The 16,897-nt window shown below is 40.5% G+C and overlaps 1 protein-coding gene across 1 annotated transcript in view; it reads right to left on the bottom strand.

Moving 5' to 3' along the window:
* The window catches only part of SMAD5 (SMAD family member 5), a 26,726-nt gene extending 18,510 nt beyond the window's left edge, over positions 1-8,216 (bottom strand). Inside the window, exon 1 of the mRNA XM_008632637.2 lies at positions 8,135-8,216. The gene's annotated coding sequence lies outside the window, so the exon portion shown is untranslated. The remainder of the gene's footprint in view (positions 1-8,134) is intronic.
* Between the last annotated feature and the right edge of the window lie 8,681 nt (positions 8,217-16,897).

Below are 16,897 nucleotides of genomic sequence, written 5' to 3' on the forward strand. Positions count from 1 at the left end.
GAAGGGGCCCTGTGAGGAATGGGCCCCGCGCTGTGAAAGGGAGCGAAATAAATGCAAATAATAAATCAACAAATAAGTGTGCAGGGTTCGGTGTCCAGAAAGTAACGTACCACATAACGGAGGAATGGAAAAGGCCCCGAAGGTCCCGCTGCGTTGGCGGGCGCTGCTGGGGCCGAGGGCCGGTGCTCTCCCCCAGTACCGTGTGCTGCTGCCGTACCTAGCGGCTGACACCGGCCCTGCGCATGGGGGCTGTTTTCACAGACTCACGGAATCAGTTAAGTTGGATAGACCTGGGAGGTCACCGAGCCCAACCTATGACCGAACACCACGGTGTCAACCAGACCATGGCACTGAGTGACACGTTCAGTCTTTCCTTGAACACCTCCGGGGCAGTGGCTCCGCCACCTCCCTGGGCAGCCCCTTCCAATGTCTGAGCACCGTTTCTGTGAAGAAATTCCTCCTGATGCCCAACCTGAACCTGCCCCGCTGCAGCTTAAGACTATGTCCTCTTGTCTTGTCACTTACTGCCCGGGAGCAGAGCCTGACTCCCACCTGGCTACAACCTACTTTCAGGGAGTTGTAGAGAGCAGGATGGTCCCCCTGAGCTTCCTCATCTCTTATGGGATGGGTGTTATCCACAATGTGTTGGGGCTGTTGAGGTCCTTCAAGGGGCTGCATCTCTGAGTAAGTTGCTAAAATACACAGTAAAGCTTCAAGAAAATGTGTCAGGAGTGTTATGGATGGCTCTAGAAAGGATTGCACAGATGAGGATTTTCCTCACTATGGGACAGAACTCTTACTGTCCTCATCATGTAACATGGAAGTCACTGTTTCCTCAAAGCTACTTTTGAATTGCACAGAAGAAAGTTTCAGAGAGGCACCGGGCCAAAACCACACCCAACATGCCACAGCAGTGCCTGCCCTTGGTTAAGCATACTGCAGGCACAAGTGTTTCTTGTCATTTTTAACTGAGTGAATTATTAGATATGAGGATATATTAAAGAAGAATTGGATTCCACACCATGACTTGATGTAAGAAGGTTTTCATTTTTTTAATTGCTCTTAATACACAAATGACTTTTGGAACTCCAAACACCTCAATTTCCACTAAAGCTAAAGAATGTGCTTTCTTCCACTGAAATCAGTTATAAAAATTAGTTGTCCATGCAAAATCCTCTCATGGTAGGGAAGGACTGGCCAGGCCTTGTTTGCCTTACAAGAGATGAGGTGCCATAGAGCAACACATGCAAGGCTGACCCATGCTCAGCTCTGCTCTTCAGGACCAGGTGGAACCGCTCACCACAAACTATTGTTGAGGTCTGAACTCTGATGCCTTTGAAAAATTTAACTCTATATGGGCAACAGGAACATCCACAATTAGAGGAAAGTATTTCACACTTCAGCTCACAAAGTGATTTTAAGAGGAAACTTTTCCTACAGGACAATTACTTCGTAACTCAAAGGCTGCTTTCCTCAGAGGAGGCTGATCATGGCTGGCTTCAGACACACTACTGAACTAAGCTAAATCCTACTCTTGTAACTACAGAAATTCCTACAGGAAAGTTTCTCCCTCTGGCCAAAAAAAATTGTGTAGGAACAGATATGTGGGGCAAACCCATCATTTGTACATAAATTTGTATCTCTGTTGTAGAATATGTAACTACACCAGATTTTCTAACTTGCCACAGCTAGAAATCTGGCATGCCAATTGTATCTGGCACACCAACTGAATCTTGCTATTGGATTCCTTTTGGAAAAAAAACAGAAGCATGCAAATGTAATGAAAAGTGATTTTCTATATATATATTTACATATATATATATAATATGTTATATACATTAACCTAAAAAGAAGCCACATTTGAAACCCTATCTTTTATTTGTGTAACTTAAAGGTAAAACATCTACCAAAAAGAAAAAAAAAATCAAGAAAAGGCAATATAAAATGGATAGATATAGGGAAAAATATCAAATGAGCCAAGCCGAAATTTCAATTTCAAGTATATTTGAGCTTTAAAGAAATTTTCTTCTGGTTCAAAACTGCATGGCGCTTGATTATTTTGAATGTAAACAGAAGTTCTTAAGAAGTCAATTAATAGCCCAGCAGGCTATCTCTACTAAAGTTCATGGCAGCGGTGAAGGAGCAAGGCTTTGGTGTAATTTAGTCCCAGAACTGAGCTAACCTTTGGGGACTCCTCCATATCTCTGCACCAGCAATTGTTCTGCTTTGTCCCAGCAGTCCAAAATATGGGACAAAAAAACCTCACAATAACTGTTGGCCTTTTTCCAAGTCTTTTGTGTAACTTAATTAATAAACCAAGTAACAAACAACAAATTGGCAGCAGGCATTTTAGGTGTTCATGTGCCAACCATCCTGTCTCTAGAAAACAAAACGTTCTCCTCTGCTGAGGAGTTACAAAACAGTTGTATACTGCTGGGTGAATCTGTACTGAGGAACACTGTATCACAGAGCTCCAATGCACTTCCTGCTGCGGAGCTTTCAGAGTTCCAATGATGACGAAAGCTGAAGGTGTGCATGCAAGAGCATGGGAAGACAAGGAAAACTGTAAGATTTTCAAACCTAAGTTTTCCTAAACATTCTCGAATTAAAACTACAGGCAATTGAGACATGTCTGCTTGTAGCACACCCTCCTCAGAAAACAGTCATTCTTAAGCACAATGCTGAGACTGTTTTGGAGTGTGGTAGCAAGGAATGTGATAATTCGGCTGAAAAGTAGGTTTCCTTTTTTTTTCCATGCCATTTTGTCATAGAGTAATGTTGAATGGGCAAACCCCAAATGTCTGAAGTCAAATTATCTCTTTGTAGTCAATGAAACCGATAAAATACAAAATAATTGACATTGACTATCTGATGATTCAGGTCTGTGTGCCCTTAAGGTCACAGGAAAATTAACACCACTTTCAGCACTGCCTATTCATACATGGTCTCCATCATTTGGATCTCTAGTGACACAGTCCAGTGGATCCACTCTAGTAACATATCAAGTTCAATAAAAGAACAACAAAGACACTCAAAGCACCCTGAACACATTTTCCAGAAATCACGTGATTTCACAAATTCCTGAATTTTACAACTCATGGAACCATCAGTCTTATTTTATCATTGTCAAACCCAGATTTTCCAGCGGACATGCCGCTGTGTTAATCTAAGGAAAAAGGACTAGCTAACCTTCCCCTTACCTGAATGTTTTAATTATTGAATTATGTTAGATTCTGCAGAGACAACTGCACATGTTTAGACTTTGGGGCCTGCCTTGTAAAGTCAGTTGAAGTACAACTACTTGTTTGGTATTCCTTTGTGCACGAGCTAATGGCAATGAGGGCAGAAAAACACCTTCCCAGAAAGCTGAGTTACTGTAGGAGTTTATGTCAGAGTGAAAAATAACCTCAAAGTCTGATCAAAGTGCAAAACAACCAACAGAAGAACTACCTAAAGCTATCAGACTTAGTTGAGAAGTGTGAAGTTCAAGAACTATCTTAAATTCCATTAGTTTTATTTTACTCCCCAGATTTTGAATACAATTCCTATATTTCTTAATGAAATTTTTATTTGGTTAGAAGTGAATTAGTATGAAAATCAAATAGATTGAATTATAAAGAAATAGTCTTGAAAAAAAGTTGCTTTATTATGAAACTTTGGCCTTCCTGTAACTTCTAAAATGGCTGTATTGTTCAATTTAATTCTCTATCAACTTTCTAAATTGCTGGGGGAAGAAGGGGGAATGTTGTTTAAAAAAGAAAAATAAATATACATAAACAGTTGCCATGTCTCTACCCACATTAAGCATTTGCAAAGCCACTTTATGTTAAAAAAATCCTGTAGTGTGAAAGATGGCTTGGATATTTAAACCAAATCTAGCTTAACAACAGAATTGGGGGAAGTGGATAGGATAGCTCAAGAAAGTTCCACTCTCACAGCTGTCAGCTGAGAAGAAATGGGGGAAGGGGGAAATGCTGAGAAAGGAATTTATGGGGTTTTTTGGCAGTGAAGAGAGGAACATGCCATCCCTGTTTGAAAAGTTTCAGGGTGGGAAGGGCTAAGGAGGGGCTAACATACTATACATACCTTTATGTATATTTTTGAGGCAGGAAAACAGTGTTGTGTTTAAGCAGAGTTCAGCAAGTGAAGAGGGAGGTGACATTCGCTCTGGCCATTTGGTTCTCTTAAATAAGCCCACAATTTACAGCAGGCTGAGAACAAGCACAGGAGGTGGCAAGAGGCTGCCTCACAAGAAGACAATACAAATGTTGTGTACCTTGCATCACATATGTAAGAAAATGGAAATAACATTTAGTGTCTGGAGGAAAGATATTAAAAGTGTTTATCTCCAAGGCCCTCAGAGGTGTAGGCTCCTGCAAAGTCACACTCACTGGCTCACAGCCTTTGAATTCCCAGAGCTAATTCTGAAATTAAGTACCCTGTTATTGTTACAGCCACACTTCTGGGTACCTTGCATGACAACTCACACAGAGAAAGGGAGAGAAGAATTAGTCTTGTTTCCTGAAGCTACAGGTAGAAGACATTAACATGAAATTGTAGACCAGGGGAGAGAGGGAAGGCAAGCCAAAGGTATTCTTCCCAGCAAGTTTAAAGCTGCAAACTTTTCTTCCTAGACTGGAAGAAGAAATGGGATGAGACATGTAGCTGAATAATGCTACATCTATGGGGATGTTAGAAACAAAGACATAATTATGTAAAAGTTTTGTAAGTTCTGCTCCATTCCACAGAATAAAATTGTGAATATACTAGGGATGGTATATCCAGTTCAACAGATCTGAGAGTCACTAAGGATGCAAAACTGCACATATAATTCAAGAAAAAAAAAGTCTGAAAAACATATAAAAAACGCAACATCCTAAGAAAGGAAAAAGGACACTGCAGGAAGAGTAAGATGTGTATGAAGTAATGAGTAACAGAAGCATTTGTTTGAGAACTGTCACAAAGTCCACCTCAGAGTCGGAACCACCATCCATTGACACCTGTGGATAGAGTCCGGACAGGGCAGAGTCCTCCAATATCAGATCATCTTCTTGGAATAGGGTGAAAACCTTCCCAGAGAAATGGAAAAAATGTCCCAGCTGATTAACATGAAGTATTATAGTGCTCTCAGAGAGGAAATGATAAAGAAGATATTTTTAACCAGCTCAATTTCTTTGAATATTCTTCTGCTGTTGTTATTTTTGTGGACCATCCCCAGCTTGCCCTCACCATCACATCAGCAGTACAGAAACATGCAGTGCCCTCACTCTTCTAAATCAGTGATTTTCAACTATTTCCAGAATATGACCTCGCATTACAAGAACACTTTCTGGAGTCTGACACCTGCTCCTAAGCTCAGAAAAAAGTTGGCCCCTGCCTCCTAAAAGCTGTCTGCAACTACCAGACCGATTTCCTACAGACAACAGAGAAGCTGGACCATGGAATTGGGATAGAATATGTAGAACAGAAAGAGAATGAATCCAACATCACAGTGAACTCCTTGCACATACCATAAGCCTGTGTTCACTATGAGCTTTCTTCTTTGATGAAAACTCAGCTCAAATTAGAAATGACCAAAATTGTGTCTTACTTCCCTAAAGGTTTACTCCCTTCCCCCCACCTGTTTACATCCCATACCATTAGCCAAACATGGAGATTCTGGGTGAATCCTTCAACATTATCTCCTGCATGGTCCCAGTTTTTCCTAGAGTTTTTCAGTGCCCAGCCCAAGCACTGCCATCCAAGCATGGTCCCTTTTGGTGGTCCCTGGCATTTGGGTGGGACGCATGCTTACTTCAGGATAGTGAGGAGATCTGACATGCAGCCTCACACTCAACATAATCATCTGCTGACACAGTCATGAGCTGGAAATCCATTTCTTGCAGCAATAGAAGGGACCAACATCCACAATAACTGTGCACTGAAAACTTGCATTTGTGGCTCCATGGCCAAAACCACAGGAAAACTATTTTTAGCACAATGGAGCTCTAAATAGTGGAAGCACTGAAATTTTAGCTCACATCATGGGCCAAATTCTTCTCCTGGTTACACCCACTCTATGGAGAAGCTTGAGTATAGTAAACAGAGACACTCTGAAACAGAATTTTTTTTTTTTTTTTTAAGTGAAGTTTTTGCTTATGAGTAAAATAAGTATTTTAAACTTTGAATGAAGAAGGGCACGCATCCTCCAGCATTTCCTCTGGAAATAAATGAAAGGAGAAAGGAACAATTTGAAATAGAAGCTCTCTATTACTGTAACTGTATCTGTTATGATAAAGGTAATTCTACCCACTGTATATGTGTGAACCATACCCAGAGCTGACATCTCTCCATTCATTACACAGCCACTTTTGGCTTAGACCAGTGAAAAGAACACTGAGTTTATCTGTATCTTGAGAGAAGGTGATGCAGATGAGTGTAGCCTATGAGTAACAAATCAGGTTTTAATAGCTAGACCTACACTTAATTACTCACAAGCCAACTTTCTAACAGCTGTTTTATCACCTCAGGATTTCCCAACACAAAACAATTAGTGATGGCAGTGCAGAGCACTCAGGCTTTCTCATGTACGAACTGACAGGACCTGACTTTCTCCTTCTGGGTGTAATTCCAACGGAGTCACCAAGTTACAGGGTGCTGGGCCTTTATAACTTGCATTTAGATTTTGTGGCACACTCAGGGACACAATTTTTTTTTCCAGCCCCATGACCAAATAGTTGGGTTTAATAATTTCCTCTACCATATCAAGATCTGCATATACAAGCATAATAATGTCTATTGTAAATTAAAGTGCTTTTGGGCATAGTGTAGTACAGGTTTTGGACAGTGTGTTGCAAGCTATTTGCTTTCTCTTACCAAAATTTCCACAGAATTTTTTTTCCTTTTCCTTTTTTTTTTTTTTGGTTGGTTGGTTGGTTGGTTGGTTGGAGTTTTTCTTTTTTTTTTTAGGAGAAGAGGAAACTGGATCAGTTTCTAAAACAGAAATTTTTGGAAAAGCCATCAGATGAGAAAATCACAAAATAGTAATATAGTAATGATAATGTTATTTCTCATTCACTATCTTATTGTTGATGAGTTTTCTTGCATTCTTTAAGCACTGCCCTATGACATATGTTTTAAAAGGAAGTACAGGAAGGAAAATTAAAAGGCAAACTTAACACATATTCAATTTGGTTACATTTTTATAATCTGAAACAAATTAGGATTATTGTTACTGTCTAAATACCTTCATATGTAACACAGTAAAGGGCAAAAAATAAATTCATAAATGCTCCAGCTGCTTAGCTGGGCCCCGTGTAAGGCACTGCACTAAAATAGTCCACAACCGTAATTACAATTCGCCACATCTTGGGAATGACATTTAGGATTCTCGAGGCACTTTTAGATAATTTTTAGACTCTGCGTCGAAGTTCAGCTGTCACAAAGTCAGTTTTATTTTGTAACAGATTTTATCCTTTGGAATGTTATGTTTGGAGTGAGCTGAAGATATGGAAAAATACATGCAATATCGTTTGCTTACCCGACTGAAATATAACTCCTCAAACAAAGCTGAAACTTTTTTCCCCCCCCCCTAATGTTCCTATTCCAGCCTGTGCTTGTCTACAGCTATTTAGATTTGGAAGAGGGGGCGACCGGGGGAGGGGGGGGGCAGGAGAAAAAACTCTCCCCTACTGCACTATTCTGACTCCATTAGTGCCGTCAACGAGAATTCCTGCTCTCTCTCCAGTAATTAAATAAATATTTAACATTGCGGGATTTAATTGGAATCCCAGAAGTTAACAATAGCCTCAGCTATCGGTGTCGCTATCTCAGGGGTTCTGTTTTCACAGGGGTATATTTAGATCTCGGCCGCATCGCCCACTTGCATTACGAATAGTACCACCCCCTCTCTTGAAAAAAAATAAAAAAAAGGAAAAACGAAAAAAAAATCCCAATCAAACAAAAAACAAGAAGCTCGGTAAAATCTGGAAACTTTCATGAAGTGACGCCATCTCCGCGGACCTCCTTCCGTGCTGCACAACGTACTTCAAAGCGTAACGAAGGCAGTGGCCGGCAGGCTCGCGTAAAAAAAAACCCCAAACAAAAACCCAACCACAACAACAAAAAAAGCAGTAAGGAATGAACACAGCATTACCTTCCAGCAACTACTGCCGCTCCAGTTTCTCACCCTGTATTTTGTCACTAGCTCCCTTCCAAGTGATCCCCATTGCCCCTCTCTCCCATGCCACGGCCGCGCCCGGGGAGGAGCCCTGCGGAGGGTCCCCAGCGCCCCGGGAGCAGGGACGGGCGGTGACACCCCCGAGCTGCCGGCAGAGAATCCACATCCCCCTTTAGAAACTTTCTGCAAAACTCGTGTGTCAGGTCTATTTTTGCTTCCTCCTTTCATCCTGTAATATCGCTCTTCGCTCCGATGCAACGCAGCCATCTTTTGTGCTGTGCCTTTCCTACAATCCCTGGATTTTGTGGTGTAAATCCTGGCTTTGCCAGAGCAGGCTGAGCCTTTTTGGTGATTAATTTATCTAGTTTGCAAAGAGGGAACAATTACAATCACGGGGTATTGAGTCTTTGCATTAAGTCTCTCTGCACAAAAAGAATATGCACAATCTGAGTTTGTAATGGATATAAATGTGTGTATGCATGTGTAATACCTATTAACAGATATGTATACACATATTTAAGGTATTCACATGCTGTGTCTATGCTCACATTAACACACACACCTCAAAATTGGGAGGTTTAATTAGGATAATGATGCTTTTCATGTAAAAATTACAATTATAAAGTATGAATTATTTTTATACCAGGCCTATGTTTTCATTTTACTACTCTGTGTGAATAATCAAGATGGCAGAAATAGTAACATTTGTAAGTGAGAATATAGGTCTGTAAAAGACAGATTGTTCTCTGTGTATCTGCTGAGCTGAACACAATAAAAGCTAATTAGTCTTGTTGACAACAGAGCTCACAGAGGTTCCAAAGTCCAGTTAACAGGAACAATTTGACAGCTGCACCCCCTAGAAGAACCACTTAAAACTGAAAATAAAGTTTATGCAATTAGAAGTTTGCAGAATCAAAACATTTCTTAATTAAATAATGAAATTATTATGATTATGGCTAATCATTAGCCCTTGCTCTTCATGAGGATGACTAGAGCTGTGCATGAATTACCAGCTCAGCCCTCTCAGACCCAGTTTGGGAGAAACCTTGTGTCTCTCTCACGCTGCAAGCTTGAGTTCCCTTGCCAGAACACCAATGTTCTGACAAGATTTGAGCCAGCAGCAGAAAGGAAGGTTAAGACCCCCTGTAAGGTGTTTGCTCGTCAAAGGAAAGTCAGACTTTGCAGATCACTGCTGGTTTTCTTGGAAGGATTCAGCCAGAGTGTGAGGAAGAAAATATTCTTCTTGATGTATTCCACCTGGATTTCTAAAAGGCTCTTGGCAACAGTCTCCCACTTTTCTTAGGGAAGATCATCTGCCAGAGGAGGTAATGGTCTCCTAAAAGGTATAACTGCTCAACAGAAAGGCAGCAAAGAGTGGCAGTTTCTGGTTCCTTTTCACAGCAAAGGGAAGTGGAATTTCGCAGACAAGAGTGTGCCCGTTGGTGCTGCTCAGTGTGTCACTGGGTGAGCGGGAAAAGGCACTAAGATGAGCTGTGGATAACAAAATCATGTACAAAAGTGAAGATGAGGACTTGGTGTGAAGAACTGAAGGAGGAGTTTCCCTTACTGAGTGGAAAATAAAAGGTAGATGAAATCCAATAGCACACATGGGGTGAAGTAACACCCAAGATTACATGATCTAGCATATAATAACCCACTAGCTGTATTTTGTAATAGTTCACTGCAGTATTGAATGAATTTTTGATCACCAAGGAGTGCACTGAGTATTAGGAATTGCTACAAAAGCAATAGCAAACAAAGCAAAGATTGATTCCATGTTGGGAATTCCTGGTGCACCTGCATCACAGGTTCCAAGCAGAGGGCCAGTTCTCCATCTCAAGAAAGAAATGCCACATCTGGTAGAGGTACAGACAAAGCCAAAAGGATCTGAAGATCAGATGGGTCTCATGCAGAGCATGCCTAAATAGTCTCTTCCATCTGGAAAAGAAACAGCTCAAAAGGGATGTTAAAGATACCTGCACAAAGCCCAAATTGAAAAGGTCAAAGAAGCCTTTGTCTTCAGGTTCTGGAGGAAGAAAGCTTAGCTGCAGGCTTTTAAGAAGAAAAAGGTAGTTCTTCACTCAAAGTGTAATCACCAGTTCAAGTTTCTGCCACCAAACATTGTGGATACTAAAAGTTTACATGAATTCAAAAATCAAAACTGGTGACAGAGCAAATTCACAAAAGAAAAGCTCCTTTAAAGTCGTTAAATCCAAGACACTGGTCTCTGGCTCTGGAAGTCCTGTGGTTGCAAATTGCTGGTGACGATTCCATGCCATCACTGTTTTCCCAGCACTTGCATTCTTCCTCTGGGCATCCCTGTTGTGGCTGTTGGACAGGGCACTGAGCTTGACAGGCTTTTGATCCCACCTGCAAGGGTCATGCTCATGTTCTTCACATGCTGTCAGGAGAACTGTTTTTCATCCTGGCACTCATCTCTCACTGCAGTCATATTGTCTATAATATCACAAATTCTGGTCGGCATTTTTTCTAAATTGTGTGATACCCCAGTTCTACCTCTCCACCATTCTACAAATATTTTACCTCTATATAAATTACACATATAAACACATCTGTTATTAGGAAGCCTTCTATTCAAAAACTGTGTCATTGTTTTCATTTATGTACCATGCTGGCTTTCTCAATAGGCTCAGAAGCAAAGATTCCAAAAAGTCAGTAATGAGTTTACTATCTGAGTTTTGAGTTTACAACTCAAAAATGCATCAATTACTCTAATCTACATTAAGAAACTATTATTAAGAATTCCACATTAAAGGTAATTTAAACAGAAACCTCAAATTAGTGAAGCTTCAGTATGGTAGAGCGCGACTATGAGAGCTCATAGCCCAGTGCAGACACCGAGTGAACAAACCCTGTTGCATCTTTTCTTCCACATTTTTGTATCATTATGCACAACAATGAATGTTATGTTTTGAAACACGCATCTGGTCTCTTCCAGTGATACCAGGGCTGTGTAATAATGGGAAACTTCCCCTCATGCCAAACAAGACACAAAAAAAAAAAAAAAGGCTTTTTTGGATTTTCTGTGAAGGGAAAATGGCAGCAGGCAGAGCAATCATTTAGCATTTGAAAAGTTTTGTTTGATAGAAAAAAAAATCCTTTTGAAACAGTAGTGCCAGGGAGGAACATCTAATGGAAAAGTAACTTCCAAAACTTGAGTTTTGACAATGATGCAATGGGATTGCAGCTGAACTTCTCCTTTTGTCCATTCTCTTCCTTCTCTAAACTAGCAGTAAAATGTAATGTATTTCATGAGGTATTTTAACAAATTTATATGGGCCAGTGGAACACATTTAGACCAGAGATTCTTTAGTCCAACTCAAAAGGATGGCAAAATACTTGAGGAATATTTGATTATTACACTTTTCAAGAGAAAAGCATTTGTATTCCTGCTAGAAATACAAAGTAAGGTTCAGCTAGAAAATGCCACATGTCCAAAATCAGTGAGATATATCAGTGACAACTTCAGAGCTCAGGCTTTTAATTCAACCCCCAATTTTGATGCCAAAGACTACTCTGATGCAGAGCATCTTGGGTGTATAAACACAGAGCAGTTATAGTTGCTCTGCAGTTCCCACTACCCCTAAATACTGACATTTTGGGGTTTTGTAGGGCAAGAAGGTTTTTCCATTCTAGATTGCCAAAGAGCTGTTTCTGCAAAAGCCACACAATTCAACTTGAAATAAGCTCTTTCCTGCCTTTCTTATACCTAACTCATCACACCCAGATTTTAATATTTGTGTTCTTGTTTCAAACCTACTCTTCTAATTTATTGTACAAGCAATGTCTTGATTTTCATTCTGTTGAAGAAATTTCTTGGAAAAATCCTGGTTTTAGTGCCAGGTATTATTAGTGGGATAGTTGGAACTGCTGATAGAAGGCTATAAACTTTCGTTTTAGGAAAATACTGATTAGTGCTTACATTTAAGTGTAAGAATAATCTCCCATTTATTCAGTGAAGTATTTATGGCTGTGCTTTACTTTAAGCACACATTTAAATTCAGTTAACTTCATTTTAATAATGGACTTAAGTGCTTTGCTCTCTCAGGATAATAAGACCATTGGCATTTCATTTAGCTGGCTGAGCTTGTTTTTAAGTAAATTTTGTACTCTCAAGCACAAACTGACAAACATGCAAATAAGAGTTACCTTTTTGCCTAAAGAAAGAAAATGATAAACCAAGTAGTTTTCCAGTCCATGAGGGGAAACACCTAGGCATGGAATAGATTTTCGTTTCCCTGATACTATCATATTAATTGTCTGGAAGTGAAACACTGCCTTGCAAGGAGGCTTTGTGCCATCTTTGATCTCCTTCTGTACTTGAGCAAGGAGGGACATAAGTGTTGTTTTCCATTGAAATGAAGAATGTTTGTTTGCTTGTTTTCTAGACAAAAGCAAATGTCTTTGAGACATTGTGGGCCATAGCTCCACTGGATATAAATTGGCACGTCTCTTTCATTCCAGGGGAATTACACTAATTTTACACCTCAGAGTACATCTCCGAGACTTTCCACGTCATGTATAAACTTGAATAGAGAGATTCTGTATCATGAGGTGAGATCATAATATGCAAGTGTTTCACAGACATAAAACTATGAGGTCTGGGAATGCTTGATGGTAGCCAGTAAATACAGTATGGTCCAGTCATTAAGTTGGACCAATTGTTTATAAGCAGAATAAACCAGTTGGTAGGCAGAGCCAAAAAGCAGTTTTCTTTACCATGGCACTCCTAATTAACAGCTTTTCCCCACTGAAGCAATAAAATGAAAAATTATGGTTTTATTAAGTCTTACGTGGCTCAAAAATAAGCCCTTTCAAATGTCATTAACACTTGATCTGTTCACCAGAGAAGTAACCATTTTAAAAAGAAGTAAAAGAATAATTGAAAAATTTGAGCATAAACCAGCTTACATCACTGGCAAGGTTATTTCTGATGCAAATTGCGAACTGGCCTAAAACAATGCCAATTTTACCACCATTCAATGTTAAAGGAAATAAATTGTGTTATGTTGTCATAGTTACTTCAAATAATGTGAAATAAAAGACTTTCAGTGTTTTCTAACACTGTTAGTATTTATGGAACCAGACCAAAAGCAAGCCCAACAAAATTGGAATTTCTGGATTTCTAACAGTTATGTCTGTGAATAATATTAGCAAAGGCTCGGTGTGAAAAGATATGTTGAGCACATGTGGCACACTTCCATTTCTATATTGTGGACATTACTGCGATTATTTTCACATCCAGGAAAAAGTATTCCTAGCTGAAGAACAACAATACTGAACAGCTGTTGGGAGAACGTCAGACAGGAAACTTGGTACCTTCAAAACCAAGGGTTTTCAGTGATTCACAGCCAGCTTAAAGCAGCTCACCTCTGCAAGAACTGGCAGTGGATGTGGGTACAACCAGCACCTGAGCTGCCACACACATTTGAGCGTATCCATCATGCACCCCAGGGAGATGGCCTGGAGGAGGCAAAGTCCACTCTCCTTCCACCTCTCAGGGCTAGAAGGAGAGTGGACTTTGCCTCCTCCAGGACAGAATTGCTGCAGGAAGTTCATATGAGTGAGAGTGAAATGAGACCTTGAGAAGTTTGCATGAGCACTTAAGGGATTTCTCTCAAATTACAACATATTGGTGCTGCTGGTGGCTCAAAAATTTACAGACAGCATAATGCTAAGTAGGATGGCTTCTCCATGTCCTACCCTTGACTGACAAACACCTTTTTCTAACTTGAAAAAATACTGGGTTTGGTTTGAAGAGGTCCCTCTGGCTGACTGCTCCCCATTGCCTGCCTTTTGCCCTTTCCACTTACTTTCACAGGCTTTGCATAATGCCGCGTATAAGCCCTAAAGATATTGTTTAGTCCTTTCTTCTAAAAGGTAAAACAAGTCTGAGGACAGAATGATTTCAGGCTGTTCAAATTCCCAACATGGAAAACCCTGTGGTTAGTCAAAAATAATGCTGTTATTTCCACCAGTTTTACAACACTGTAGCCGTCACTTCCCTTTGGGTGGTTTTGAAGTTACATCAATGCAAAGGGAGAACAAAGTTAAACCAACCCATCTTCTGAGTACAGAAGGGCTTTGGAACCTCCATAAAAGTTCACTTCCTTGTTGTAAACGATAATAATTCAGGACAATTCTTCATAGGTTCTTTGCATTTAAACATCAAATGACATGCAAGGCTTCAGAAGCACTCACAATCTGGGCTGCGAATCAGAGGAAAAGAAAGCAGTAAAAGTTAATAACTTCTTGGGATCAAATAAACATTTACAGCTGGTTCACCATTAATATGTACCTGAGCAACCACTCTGAGTTCATAAAGTTCGGTGAATTCAATAAATTTAAATGAATTATTGTATATTACAGGGCAAGTCATATGTGCTTTTTAAGCAGGAAAAAGCTTCGCTGTTTCTTTCTGAATAGGGCCTGATTATCAACAGCAAAACTTAGATCTATGTTAATGCACTATTTAGTGCCCCGCTTTTGCACACTGCAATGCTGCATCTGTGCCCATTTCATGTTCTCAGCTAAGTTAAAAGCCAAAAAGAGTAGATTGAAATGGTGCATTGCAAGTATCTCACACATAGTCTTGCTCATAAGCTGAATGGCTTTTTTTTGTAACCAAAAAAATGGCCTCCTTTCCCAACTGAAGGCCTTTTCTAAATCTGAATCTGGCTTTTAAAATTCTTTATGGTAGGGGAGAGAAAACCCCCATAATCTACATTGATGATGTGCTAACAGATTGTCCTCCTTGCACAGGGCACAGAGCGCTGCCCTGGCCAGTGCGTGGTTGTGCGGGAATCATCCATTTTTATCACTTTCAGTTATTGTTTCGTTCCCTTGCCACAAATATTTCCCACAGTGCCACTGTTTTCCCTTGGCCTCCTTACTCATCCAAGCTAATAGTTAGGGGCACACTGGGCATTTTGTTATGCTTTTTTTTTCTGTGTTCTGGTAAGCATGAAAACACTCAGTAGGGATTCCATTATGTTTTAGCACTTGTGTTGAAGGGTGAAATAACTTCACAGCCTGTCAGAGGAGTGATGCATTATGAATAGTTCCTTCTTTTATTCTACATATTTTTATTTAAACATTCCTAACCATGTTTTATAACAGCCTGCTTTCACTGTACTAGACTGTCTGGAGGAGGAGGAGGATCTGTTTTAACTTTCAAATGACCATGAAAGATTGGAGAGAAGCAATAAACAACGAGATCTCTGTGTTAAGTTACCAAATTTTTTGCAGGCATCTGAGGCTGGAGAGCCAAACATTAGGAAAGAATTCTTACCTTTGCTCAAGGTTTTGCTACCCTTGTTTTCAAAAAATTCCATTGTTTTCACGTGGGTATTGATTTCTTGTCAAACTGTGACAATTTTTTCTCTTTTGTAATTTCTTTGAAGGCTGAATGTGTCAGAATTTACATGGAGAGCGCAGTGGACAAACCAATGACAAAACCCCATTTTTTTTACTGATAACCTTCAAAGTTGTGTCACAAAATTCTGTTTCGAACACAAGAAAGTGTCAGCTTTTCCATTTTTACTCTGTTGCAAGAATTCATCTCATTACCACATTCAGCTAAATAACTGCACCAAGCCTTTTATTAATGGACATCTCTGATGATGAACCCAAACCTCCTTTTACAATATGAAGTGTGTGAAGGCCATTTAGCCTTAGCAGGTGGCCCTGCCTGGAAGGGACTGTGACACAGTCAAGAATGGACCATCTGGGAGAAGAGGAAAGGGCATTTTCCTCCCCTCAAGGCTTTTCACAGTGCAGTTCAAGCCTGAAGTTACTGAGTATTCCTGACTCTTCCTCACCTCTTTAAATCAAGTACGTCAAGAATGGAAGGGTTTTGTCTATGCACAAGTTGAAGTCAAGTCACAAAAAGTTTGCAAAGTCTTCTCTGTCTGATAGTGTCCTTCTGGTTTACCCAGCTCCCTTTCGGGTTTGCTTTTGGAAATTCTCAGGGGTTGGTCAAAGCCACCAACTCTGATGGTACATCAAACCAGGACGACACATGAACAGCACTAAAGCCTTCATTATCTTGCCTTGTGCACTGACCTTTGCTTGCTGTTAACATTTCTTAATCAAGCCACAACATTATACGTTCCTCCAGATGTTCACCTTTAAAAACAATCTAGATATAAGTTCTTGAATGCTAAGTTGAAAACCTGAGAGGAATTTTTTCACAGTACTTGAGTCTGGAACATCTGTTGTCACTTTGCTCTAAACCCCACTCATGGTGAGCATGACACGTGCTGCCCAGAGGCAGGCTGAGACTTAGGTCATGACTCAGAGTGCTGTTAATCTTCCTTCCTTGGGGTTTCCTTCCTCCCTGTGTCCAGGAAGTGGGTCCTACACCAGCTGTCTGCCTGGAACAAAGTGTGGCCCCGTGGCGGCATCTTGAGCTAACGTCTGGCAAAGGAAAGGAGTTCACTGCACACACAGCCCCATCAGTTCCTGTGACATCCAGGGGAGGGACAGAGCTGCCTTGCTGAGACTGCTCACTATGATGCTACTCCTGGCAGTAGTATCAGGAGCATCAAGATCATGGAGCTTGGCCAGGGATGTGCTTAGAAAATCCAGACCTGGCCAGGTTTGAGCACTCTGTGCGAGTTTCTTCATTTCACTCAGCATCCACAGCCCAGGATGCCGGTAGCCAGCAGCTGTGAAAAGCAGGGCCATACAGAGACTGCAGACTGTGCTGGCTGTACC

The sequence above is a fragment of the Corvus brachyrhynchos genome, unplaced genomic scaffold (genome assembly GCF_000691975.1).
Source record: "Corvus brachyrhynchos isolate BGI_N302 unplaced genomic scaffold, ASM69197v1 scaffold54, whole genome shotgun sequence".
NCBI classification, from domain to species: Eukaryota; Metazoa; Chordata; class Aves; order Passeriformes; family Corvidae; genus Corvus; species Corvus brachyrhynchos.